The following is a 13,165-nucleotide window of genomic DNA, read 5'->3' as shown; positions in this document are numbered from 1 at the left end:
TTAATTTCACCAAAAGCACTTAGTTGACGTTAGGATGAAGAATACATTTGAGTTTCATTATTATACCTGTGCATCTATGCAATGAACGATTGTGTGGTGAAATCATGCTGTGTCTGTGTGCTGTAGTTGAGGTAAGATGTTTATTACAATAGTCTCAGTTCCAACTCTTAAGAGTTGTGGGGTCGTGCGATGTTGATTAATCCATACGTGGTTTTGGGCTTATGTTGTACTTGCTAGGTAGCATTTTTGAGCCACTGCCCATCACAGGACTGAACTGACGTCCATCCCAGTGTATTCTACTTGTTATAATGAGCTGGATTAGTGGCCCATAATTTTAGCACATGTAAGGAGGGATGGTCGTGACCTGCTGTACATCCTCATGGGTTCTTGACTTCTGTAACTTTCCTGTATCTTTCTTCACAGACAAAAACTATTTACCGCTAAACACACGAGCCATTCATCACTGATCTGTGTGTCTGTCAGCATCAGCTGTAATCAGGTTAGAATTTATCAGGGCCCCAGATGTCTTCCTGCACCGCAGCAAGAGGGTCGTTAGTTGGTTATGATGAGCCTGCACCCGCTGGATTCATTAGCCGCTGTGATGAAATATTCATAAAAGGAACGAGTTACTTCCCAGGAAAACACTGGGCTCCGTCATGCAAAAACAGTCTACATAATTAATTGACACAAAAAGGCATCTATTTGCCTCGGAGCAGATATGCACATGCTATTAAGCAGAACAGCCATCGGCCCTGAGAGCAGGTATGATCAAAAACTCATCTGTTCGGGATCTTATAATAATACAATGGTTTTGACCACAGATGAGAATATCACACAGTGTACAATGAATAATTGAGCGCAGCCATCTCTTTAGCTGCTACAACTTTTCCCGATTAGATTGTCGTCAATTACACCAAGTGGCTCTTCTGCCAGGGAGATGAATACCACAGTGCCCACAAACACACCAGAAGGAGTAAGCTATTGCAGTAATTCAGACCCTTAAAAGGGCTCTTAATTCACCTTTTGTGGTAAATAAAGCTGAAGGGCAGGTGAAGCAAAATGGCTGTGGAGCACCAGGTCAATATAGACTGAACGAGATAAGAAAATAAGGCTTTGCGGTGAATCAATGGCCTGTTTTGTTCTTCAACCACTATCGCCCAACTACATATGATTGAAGATGGATCAAAGATGGATCAAAATGGGAGAGAAGTGTCCAATTAGCAGCCACTTTAGTCCGCATTTGTTACGACCAAAGGGATACACAATCCAACTTCAATATGTTTATCGATTTGATGACCAGTTTAGCAACAAAATGACATTTTGTTTGACAGACAATACAAAATTAGCTTTCTTAATGCAGAAAAGTGGAACATAAGGGTGCAACTAGGGCTGGCTAGGGCTGACCTAAAAACTAATTTGAATTTTTTTCTTCTTCCCCAGTTTGATTTTTGCATGCCAGATCACTATGTTATTTCTGCCTACACCCCTCCCTCTCGCCCATTTTTGCATGTAAGTCATCTTTGCTCTATCTGCCCAAAACCCCAACCCTTCCCGCATGGGCGGGAAGTTCCGCACGTTTGTCTACCAGCGCACAGCAATAAGTCTAGTGGAGTCTTTATATAACGTCCTTATATAGGCAATAAAGCAGTGGTTTCGTTTGAGGCAAAATTGCCTTCATTCGAAAAAGTTTGTGCATTAGTAATAGCATCGTAAATTAGATTGCTTCAAACTCCACGTTGGGATTAGGCGTGGGAGTGCGGCAGTGCATTATGCCTGCTGTGAGTTGACAGTTCTTTGAAAACAAAAATCCAGAATGCACTGAGGGCGCGAAAGGAGAGGTGCAAAGTAGTGAGGGATTACTGTAAATCCCAAAATTGACATTTCTGAAGAAAATTCATTTATTTTCCAATACCTCAAAACTAATATCCTCAACCTGTTTTTTTCCCTCAAAACTTGTCACAGATACATAAAAACTGGTGGATTCTATAGCTATAATCAAAATCTGCGTGGATTTTGCAGTTTGCAGCTATGGATATAGTTACACAAGCACAATATTAATTAAAATGCCATGTTTAGACTAGTTGGACCACATAATTACTAAAAATAACATTTCTGGGTTGACTCCCCCTTTAAGCAGACATGTCTGTGCTCTCAGTCTGAGTTTGGTTTCTTTTTCCCCTTAGTGACAGAGTGAGGGATATGGGCGGCCCCTTGGGCAACACACCTGTGGCTAGTCAGCTAGACAGCTGAGACTTGGTACTGAGACTCATTGAAGGTGTCAACTACTTCAGAAGATCTGTTTTTAGCCTATTGACGATAAATGCTTTGATCTCAGAGTGAAGATAAGACATGCTTGTCAAACGTCAAGTTGCAATTGATACGATGTTATCATAGGAGTCTGCTAGGCTAGGGTTCTTTTGATACACGCCCACCATTTAATTGAACTATTGTTGATCACAGATGAGGATGTAATCGAAGATTGGTTTGTATCATATAACAAGGCGAAAAGACTTTTGTCTTAGCAAAACCTGACTCAATGGGCTTTACCAAGTTGTGAATGTTAGAATGTTTTTCCATCCATTTGTTTGGCACCAAAATATTATTTGAAGAGATGACGGACTGAAAATATCAATATCTTGTTGGAAAAAAAAAGTGTTGGAAATATATATGATGGGTACCTAAGGTCAACTTGTACCCAAGCAGCGTGACTTTTGAGAGTTTGGGGCTTTAAATTGTGGGGCCTGGCCAGGTCCATGACATGGGTGTCAGAGAATGAGCTTGTGGGGTTGTATGTTGAGAATTCAGGTTAGTCGCTGACTGCTAACTGTCGGACGGACCAGACATAGTGATGACAAAGACATACACACATCTCTGTCCAGGCTGATCTAAAAAAAAAAAAAAAAACGGCTAAAGCAACATTAAAGGGTAAAACAGTTGGCTTGTTTTTTTTATGTGAATGCAGTCTACGAGGCAATAGTGCAAATGTACCCTCTGTGCATTTAATACGTTAAAATATATTTAATACATTGGCTGTTAAGTTAGTAGAAGTCTTTACACCCACAGATTACATCTAAATTCATTACTGCATATGGGAAATCCAAAGACTCCGAATTGGATTATGTCCAACCTCAGAGACTCCAGTATGCTTGATGCAAAATGAACATGCATGAAGTCAGTTAACTTAACTGGGCTGTAACATTGCAAACAGTGTTAAAATGTAGGCATGTCAAGAGTTAATATGTGTCTGACGTGAACACAATAGCAGGTATGTAGAAATTGTTCCGACTACATTTGTCCACTTGTGTGAATGAAACTTGAGTCAATGTTGATTTGCTTACCCATAGACCCACATTAACCTAAATAATGCATTTGGGGTACATATTATGGTTATTTCACTTGCCTGAAACACTTTTTCATCCGCCCAAAACTGACGACTGGAATTTCATAACTGTTTTGCATGCGCTTTGCATATAAATCCAAGTGTGTATACAAGTTGCCACTGGATATTCTGACATTGTAAGACCACTCAAGATGAACATCTCACCAGACACTTCCATTCTCATTTCACATCTCTGCAAGCCCAAAATCAACATGCTCTGACATTGATCTCAATGGAGCCTGCTGAGCTATTACTAGCCCATTTTTATCACGTCTGCTCGCTTTAGATGATCCAGGCATGCAGTTCTGATTGTCGTCTCTCATCCTTTGTGACTAACGACATCTTCTCGGGGTTTATTGTTGATTGACAGCTGCATGGCTCCTCATATACTCCATTCACACTTTTAAACTGTGTCTATATTTCTAGAGCATCCTTCTCAACACTACGAGCATAGCAGGAGAGCCGGTCCCCTGCTAAGGACTGCATATGTGCCTAGATCAGTGTTTTTCAAAATATTTACATGTAGAACCTAACATTTTCTTTAAACTGACAGTGAAGAAGAGTAACACGAACCACTTTTAATTAGTCAATTACTTGGTCCGAATAGTCAGAAAATAGGCTAAACGTTACAATTGTCTCTCAAGTAAAGGTTAGTAAATGTTGATGTTTGTGAATATCTCATTTTAATTTGACACAACGATAAACAGTCTGTTTTCAGAGGACGAAAGAAATGTGAGAATATTTATTGTCGAGAGGCAGGAATTTGGAGGATTTGTGCAATTATAAAGCCTTAAACGACAAATTGATCCCCAAAAATAACTACTGATCATTTTTTTTCATAATGGCAATGCACATGGGTGCAACAACTCATAGCTCACCAAATTGTTAATTTAGTTTTCTTCTTTTCCTTTCATCATTATTAAAATCTAGCACGGAAAACTATTTATATAAATGCCACAACCTCATTGAGCTTGTTGAGCTATACACTCTGGCTGTTAACAACGGATTTCTTACTGCCCATAAAAATCACTGGATGCTCTCTGCCTTCCATGGACGACATAACGAGCTCTAGCAACCTGAGCAGAGTGAAAAACATTTTCAGATATGATGATGTATGATTTTTATTCTATAAAATGTATTCCATTTATTAAATATGCACTAATCAGAGCAACACTCCCAATTTCATTGTATATCTGCAATAGGACAACAATAAAGGCATTCTATTTTATTTGACTATCAATTAGTTTTAAACTAATCAACTAGTTATTGCTGTTCGAGTTCCACCATGACTCTGATTCACCTCTATTATATTCAGATCTGCTGATTGGATGGCAGTCATGTCACCATGGTTCTTTGGTTGCTTCTTTCCTGCATTAAATTATTTACAAAAATAAACAAACGTCAACATGGGATGTCAATTTGTGCTGAATCACATCCAGACATCTAAATTTGACACAGTCCAAACCCAGACAAGACTAATAATCCAAGAATAATCTCATTATTCTGTTTTGTGTCATGAGAATAACGCACATTAGGAGTGGGGGGATGGGATGAAATCTCTCCAGGGTAAGACATCATCGTAAGTGGTCTTGACAGATGTCTGTCTGTGCTTCTTAGGCATGCTAAATTCTCACCATTCCAGACAATGCACAGATGTACACTTGCATAGGTGCACAAACACATTCAAAATGGTGTCAACATAGGCTCTGCCCCCCACCCTCCAAATAATAGGTCTCAATTAAAATTTACATTAATGTCTTGACTGCTGCACAAAAACAAATACAAACAAATTTGGGAGAAAAACTTCTAAATTAACACAAGAAATGCTTAAGTCTTGATAGTGTGGAGCTAATGATTACCACTAGGAATTGGATGAGATCTCGCGAGATCAAAAGCTGAAAGATTTCTTATTCCGTCATGCCACAAGATTCATTTCCTTCTCATTTTTTTGCAAGGTGCGGCTTATTGAGCCAGAAGTGCAATGGAGGGCATTGACATTGATATATAGGCATGTTACACTCTTGTACAGTTGGTGGGGGTATGCACCTAAACATTGTTTTGCAATCCGCCATTAACTGAAAAGGAGAAAGAAGAAAAGCACAATGCCCCATTTTTGAAGGTGGAAGGCAGTGGATTCAGCGGATAATTCACGCCCTTGAGCCACGGTATGAGATACCGTCATGACATCACTTCGATAACAGTAGATAACTGACTAAAAACTGACCAAAAAAAGAGTTCTGTTCTAGTAGCAGTATAGGACATACACACCAACCATGACAGAAAAGAGCACCGCTGCTTTTTGCAGCTCAACTTGTACAGAGGACTGCAAATAATTCTGTCCTTTCCCTTCCCCTTACATACACAAGGGGCTGATAACCCAGGCAAGGGAACACACTGTTCACTCATCCACCAAAGGAGATGTAATATTAATCTAGAATTTTTTTTTTTACTGATGACTCATTGCTGTCTCTTCACAGAAGGCTCTTGACACTTTTTTTCCCAGGAAAGCCTGAATGATACATGGTGAAAGCCAATGTCCTAACAGAGTCAGGATGTTCCAAAATGCCATCATAAAGACCACTCTGTTACCCCCAATACATTACAGCTTCATTTTCCACCAACAACCACTGGTTGTTTCACACTTTTCTAACCACAAAAATCCATGATATGCTTCTTTGGTTTAGAATTTCCAGGAAAACAGGGATGCATTTCCAACTACCGTTTTACAGTGTTCCACTTCCACATTTATCTCACCCCCTCTCAACTCAGCCTGCAATACATCAATGAGCTTCATCACTGCTAACTACTGGGTAGCCAGAGGCAAAGAATGAAGGCCGCATCATTCTCAAAAGGCAAAAGAGATGGGGGGCATGGGCCAAACCTGATCATTGCTCTTGAACATCATCCCATTTTGGTTTGTTTAGGAAAAAAGTGCATTCCAAGACGAGTCATATTTTCTGTGTATTTTTCAATTGCCTGAATATCATCTGAAGATTAAAGTTATCAAAGCAAATATTTAAGCAACCAACAAAAATTTAGTTTGGATGTTTTGTAAACATTTATTTGTAAAGAAAAAAAAGAACAAGTAAAAGGCAGGGCTGCACGATTATGGTCAAAATAATAATCACAATTATTTTGGTCAATATTGAGATCACGATTATTAAACATGATTATACATCATGTTTGGTCAAACATGCCTATTTATTTTTTTTAAACAAGCAGTATATATAAACTTACTTGCTGAGTGCAAACCAATTAAACAAATTAAGCCTACTAAGAACCAAGCACAAACTTTAACAACAGGCCTGTAACAACTCCAACAGCCTTAAAGTTTTTTTGCAAGGAAAAAATAAATTCCAGAAGGTACACGTTGCAGAAAATTGGGCCAGCGCGGACACCGTGGGAAGAGGCATGGTTGTCGAAAAGACGTCATTTTGACTCTTGGAGCCGTGTTGAACTCTCGGAGCGCGTCAAGCATAAACCAAGCTGCCACTGTTCTTGCAGGATTTGCTCGCTTCGCTATTTCTTAAGCTTAAGTCTTAAACTTGCGTTTGCCCCCTGGTGGAAGGATGACTGAATGTGTTTGATTTGACATGTCCTAGTAGACGGCTTTTTATTAAATGTTAATATCGACGATTATCATCTTAATTATTGACAGCCAATATCCTGATCACAATTAAAAATCGTTTAATCGTGCAGCCCTAGTACAAGGCCAAGGAGCATAAATGGAGCCGCAAGGGCTGATTAATCAGTTTACTTCCTAGTAATAACTTGCCAAAAGGGCGCACTGCAACGGTAGTTTCAGTCTTTGGAAGTATGGCGTTATATTTGTGCCACAATTACGAGCGCGCGGAAAAAAAAAATATATTGAGCGGAGAAAATCAAACTGAGCGAGCGAAAACAGATTTTGAGAGCAAGAAAAAAACTATTGAGCGTGTAATGATAAGAGTTTGAGCGCGCACCGATGGAGTTTGAACAGAAAAAGAAAGTGCTCGCTCAAAATTCCTTTTTGCTCGCTCGGGATTGCCCTCTCTAGCTCAACATCTCGCTCTCGCTCGCGATACTCCTCCCTCCCTCGCTCAACATCGCGTTTGCTCAACATCGAGCTCTCGCTCGCTCGAGTCGTCCTCTGCGCTCGCTCAGTTCTGCTCACGCGTTATGTTTGTGCCACAAAACCAGCCAATCAGAGCTTGTAGAAGCACTTTGATTGACAGCTTGGTATCCAATGAGATTGCTTGTACGCTATCCGTTGACGCACTCTTGTTTGTCCTGTGTTCACATGAAAAGGGCAAACGAGAGCGCGTCAACACGGACTTGGGCTGAAGAATTACTTTTAATATTATCATTATTACTGTATTGTATCATTTGACAGAAATACCTTGTTAGTTTTTGTACTTTAATATATATATATATATATATATATATATATATATATATATATATATATATATATATATATATATATATATATATATATATATATATATATATAAGCCCACCCCTCCCGCCTACGTCGATGTGACGCACTCTCGTTTGCTCGTTCCGGGTGAACACAACAAGCAATCTCATTGGATTTTGTTTATCATTTGTTTTAACATTCTTGAGTTTCACATTTTCTTTTTCTTTTCTTTTTTTGCAGAGACAGTGGAAAAGTGGGACAGTGTTAGTAAGGAAAGAGCGCTGCTTCTGTGTTTTCAATTTTGCCACCTAATTGGAAGTGGATTTTGCAACCTAGCTGGAACTGGAACAACAATTTACAAGAACATATTCTCCATGCATTTTGCTCAAAATAAAATGTCTCTTTTTCCTGACAAAAGTCTGCTGTGTTCAAGAGCACAACACCACTTCAAAATGTCTTCTCTTTAAAGAATTAACGTTTTTTTTAATTTAGTTGAAAATGGCCAATTTAAGAACAATACGCTCAAAGAAGCTGCTTCTAGATACAATTGTAAAAAGTAAAATACATAAAAAGTCAAATGAAGATGTTTGTATCACTGCAACCACAAGGGCATGCATTTTTAAGTACAGTGGGCCCCCGGATAACGAGATTAATCCGTCCCGCGGTTGGGATCGTAATGCTAGTTCGCCGTATGGCGGCCAATCCAAGCTTATGTTAAATAGCTAATGCATGTAAAACCCCAGGTAAAAACATCAAAACTGAATATGCATATTAAAAATTGGTTACAAAATGGTATAGTAAGTGCTTCGTATATATAATACACATGCATACAATTGAATAACATTATAAATAAAAAACTATAGAAATGATTTATTTACCTTTGTGTGACGAGCTTGTTATGGTCATATTCCCTAGTGAGGGTAGGCTAGCTTAGCCTTTTTCATATTTCTTGATTATCTCCAGCTTCGTTCCATTAAAATCATCTTCTTACTTCTCTCTTTAACATCACTAGCAGTCTTGGGACCCATGGCTAACCCATTCAAGTTTGAATTGAGCAGTAAAATGCACTATAAATACATTATTTAAAGCACTCAAGACAAGATCCAGTCTTTTGCATGGGGCCATTCAGACCGTGACGCTGGCCAATAGCAGACCAGCATTGTAGTCACGTAAGCGGTGACGCGTGTATAGACGTATGAGCGCGGAGACATCTAACATGGCGGTCATGCACGAACACTGACCGCCATGTTGGATGAAGAAATGCGGTAAAGAGGGGACAAAAAAACGTTGCGGTCCACGTCGTAAGGTGAAAAAAAAACGCAAGGCAGGGATGTTGTAAACCAGGGGTCAACTGTACAGTATTAACATTCGTACTACCATTCGTACTGCACATGTGGCAGAATGATGGTTTACAAGTATGTTTACAGTCGTTGGTAATTGTCTCCTATACGGTTAATACAAGTTCTATGATGGTGACTAGAATAAAGTACAGTGTTTGCATTTCAAAAATGAATTATATTAAGGTATTTTGCAGTATCAAGAGAGCTATGTAGAGGCCCCTCAAGAGTTCCTGTTAAAAAAACAAAACAAAACAAAAAACTGCTGTTAATGCATCAATTTTCATCATCCAACTGAGGAACAAAAGGTATAAATATAAGATCTTTGCAAACATGCAACTTTAACACGTTTAAAACTACATGAAGTCGTAATTTCCTTCTCACCTATCTAATCCAGTGTGGCAGCAGATAGAGAAGAAATGCAGAGGGACTATTGGTGTAGTAGGGATTTGGCAAGCAAGAGAAAAAGATAGATGTGGTTACAAAAGGGGTGTGACAGCAAGTGACACAAAGGCTATGGCCAAGTCATCAAGGTTAATGGCACTCAAGGAAGCCTTCGAAAGTATTGGCAAGTACCTAACCTTCCCAATATACAATAATACAAGGGCAAGGGAAGGGGATAAACAATGGCTCCAAAAACCTCTGCCATGGCATACATGAAATTTCACTTTATTAGAAAAAAAAAGGAGGAGCGCTTCTGACGCGTGGATACATTACCCCAAATATTTCTGCACTATAGCAACAGGCTCTCGGAATACTGTACAGTAAACTGTCAATTTGCAGTTCATTTGCTCATGAATCCATCTACCAAGATAACCCAACTAACAAGACAGCTCAAACCTCTTGCTTCATGTCATGTTAGTTGGAAGTAGTTTTTTAAAGGGCCCATATTTTGGACATTTTAACCATGTTACAATGTTGGTTTCTAACCCAAAATGTCACTGTCCTTTATTGTTGCATTTCTAAGCATTGTTTGCTTATTCTGCACGGGCCCCACCCAAGAAGGTAAAAATAGCTTGCGAGAAGCATGATGATGATAACAATCCTGTGCAAGAGTGAATCCAGGCTGACCTTAGCTGCGTCTTTTAGTTTCATTTTTGTTGCGGAGTTAAGGAGGTGAGGTTTTGGACTGAATGGGCCAAGTAAACAACAATCTTTTCTTTATTAATTACAACTTTTTACTGTAGAAAATGCAAACGGATCGAACATGTGTATTTGGGAGCACACAGACATGGACAATCAACGTCAGTAGTAAAAAATTCACCCGCAGGCGGAACTGTTGTTATTAATACTGGTTTCCCACGGGGACCAACGGTATTGGAGGTATGGGTGTTACTGTGATGGTCTTTTGATTCTGTTTTGCATTTTAATGTCTGTAGATCATTTTTTGTTTTTCCCTTGAGTTTAGCACAACCCTCGTGAGGATAAGGCTCCACTACTGGAGCCTGAGGGCCAGGACAGCTTCTACCCACAGGCCATCCGGATCCTGAACAAATCCCTCACTCACTAATCTGCCTCAACACCAGTCATTTTACCGCATGCACACATGCACCTTACAAATCCTGCACAGTGCAGGAAAGCTGCTAAATACATAATATTATCCACTACATGATATTTTGCACTATCATCCTCATATGTATAGTTTCTTCCACTCCATCTACTCCATAATATGCTCAGAATGTAAGTCTATTCATCTGTTAGCGGTTCATTGTTATTGCACTTATTGAAATTAAACTGCCAATGTGCCCAATGTAATTTATATGCATATATTTAGCTGTAGAAAGTGAAAAGAATACCACAATCTAGGTCCTTTTTTTAGGTTAATGTCGAGAAATTGTAAATGACTTTATTTGGGGATTATAGTTAGGGATAAACTATTATTATCAACACATTTATAAAATATGGAATTCTGGGGGGTCCCACTCACGAATTTTCACTATTTGCGTCAAAACTTGGTTAGCAACCACAGCGACAAGCGAGGGGTTCACTTTATTGTACAGCCGTTTAAAAGTCATATCTTGACACCAACTATGTTTAAGAAAAAGTTGAAAAGTACCACATGAGTCCACCGATGGAAAACGTTGCTAAATGTACTACAAGTCCAACAAATACAGTTTCACTCGATCGCTCTCGTACTGAACAGAAAATGAAGACATCAGTGAGAAGTGAGCCACATCTGTTTCCACACAGCACAAAGGAAGGCAGCTCGAGCAATACGTTAGTGTCACTCTTGACGTACGACAAATCCAGCCATTTAAATGTGCTTAAATACACACGACTACTCGTCACGTCAAGTAGGTTTGTTGAGAATTTTTACACTGCGGATGTCAAAATGTGAACTCAGTGTATCGTTTGAATGTGAATAACACAAGCCGTGCCATTGATAATTACTAGCTCGTTTAGCATAGCTTGTGGCTATGGGTTTGTTAGTTTTTTGTACTGTGGGGGATTAACGCAGCAAAAGTACGACGATGTATATAACTTGGAATGTTATTTATCCCCCCGTTAATAGTCTACTATTAAACAGTGGAGAAAATGCACATCAAAATAAAAGAATTTATTTTGCCAATCATGCTACGTGTGGATGTTACTACGTAGTAAGCGGAGCTAGCGTTTAACACAGCAACTGCTCGCTGTCAGCTCACCAGTATATCTAAGGTGTGTAAGTACATTGTTGTAATAACCCCGATAAGATAACGTATCGTTATATTTGTTACATTCGCGTCTCTACAAGACAATTTATTCGCCCAAAAACAGGCCAGTCGTAAACAAGCCGGCGTAACTCGGTATCAATAACATGCGCACCTAGGAGAGGCATCTTGATAGCAGGCAGCTGCCCGATCTGTCGCCTGCGCCTCCAAGCATATTCTCTCATTTTACTCACCCTTTCGTCACCTTTACTTCGTCTCAGTCCGAGCACCGAACGCGCGGGCAGATGTCAAGCGGCGACCGGCGTAAAGTCGACGAAAATGAGGAATTCTATCCAACTTATTCACCGTTACTTGTTTTCTCTACTTCCTGATTGAGTGGGGCCATTTTGAATAGCGAAAAATATTTCCGCCGCTGACGTCACGAGCTGCCTGAACTGGGATCAGCCCGGGAGTGGCAAAGTCTCAAATATATATTTATTTATGTACATATCTCTATTTATAATTATTATATATATTCTATAATTATATAATACATATATAATTATAATTATATATATATACACCCTAACCCCAACCCCCTCTTTTTTAAGCTTCTGCAAAATAAAGTATGAGTATAAGCTTCATTCACAACGACTTCCAAAAGCAAGTGATAGGTAATAGAGGGCCACAACGGCCAATCATGGCTTTGGTATTTAGAGGACCTAAAGGATAAGGGGTTTCTGGATGCAACGTTTTCACATTTGATGCAATGCCAATATTGTAGCTTAGAGTACTGTCCAATACTGAGATCGATCCAATACAATGGCTTTCTGGTGCATATCACAACTGATTTCGGGCAGTAGGCGGGGGGACACCCTGAACTGGTTGCCAGTCAACTGCGAGTCACAGAGACGAACAACCATTTGTGCACCCAATAACACCTAAGGACAATTTAGTATGTCCAATTCACCTGCCATGCATGTTTTTTGGAGTGTGGGAAGAAGCTGGAGCGCCCGGTGAGAACCCACGCGGGCTAGGGGAGAACATGCAAACTCCACACAGGAAGGCTATTTTTCAGATCATTTAAACATCAATAAACATGCATCTGCAATTAAAACTTATCATTCTACGTGCCAAAACTTAGAATAAGTAATAATAATTTCAAATTATTTGTCATGAAGTTTTATGAAGTCCACAATGAGCAGGCAAACTTTAAAAAGATTGTACGCTAAATTTCAAATGGCAATTTAATATAAGTGTCATGTCTGGTCATGGTGAGTTGGGAGAAAGAAGAAAGGGACCCCAAAAAATGCAGGAAAACGGAGAAATATGTGGCTCAAAAGAGGAAGTTTTAACAAGGAAATGAGGCAGGACTGAACCGGGAGCAAAACTGGAGAAAGTATCACCAGACAGGTGGACC

The 13,165-nt window shown here is 39.5% G+C and overlaps 1 protein-coding gene across 1 annotated transcript in view; it reads right to left on the bottom strand.

The window, feature by feature from the left end:
• Nucleotides 1-12,146, bottom strand: part of sbno2b (strawberry notch homolog 2b) — a 69,624-nt gene extending 57,478 nt beyond the window's left edge. The window contains exon 1 of the mRNA XM_088425052.1: nt 12,000-12,146. The gene's annotated coding sequence lies outside the window, so the exon portion shown is untranslated. The remainder of the gene's footprint in view (nt 1-11,999) is intronic.
• Nucleotides 12,147-13,165: the final 1,019 nt, after the last annotated feature.

This window comes from Hippichthys cyanospilos, chromosome 10 (assembly GCF_059441005.1).
Source record: "Hippichthys cyanospilos isolate Australia breed blue-spotted pipefish chromosome 10, RoL_Hcya_1.0, whole genome shotgun sequence".
Taxonomy (NCBI): Eukaryota; Metazoa; Chordata; class Actinopteri; order Syngnathiformes; family Syngnathidae; genus Hippichthys; species Hippichthys cyanospilos.
Note: the sequence above shows the minus strand (reverse complement) of the source record. Positions and strands in the feature narration are given on the sequence as shown.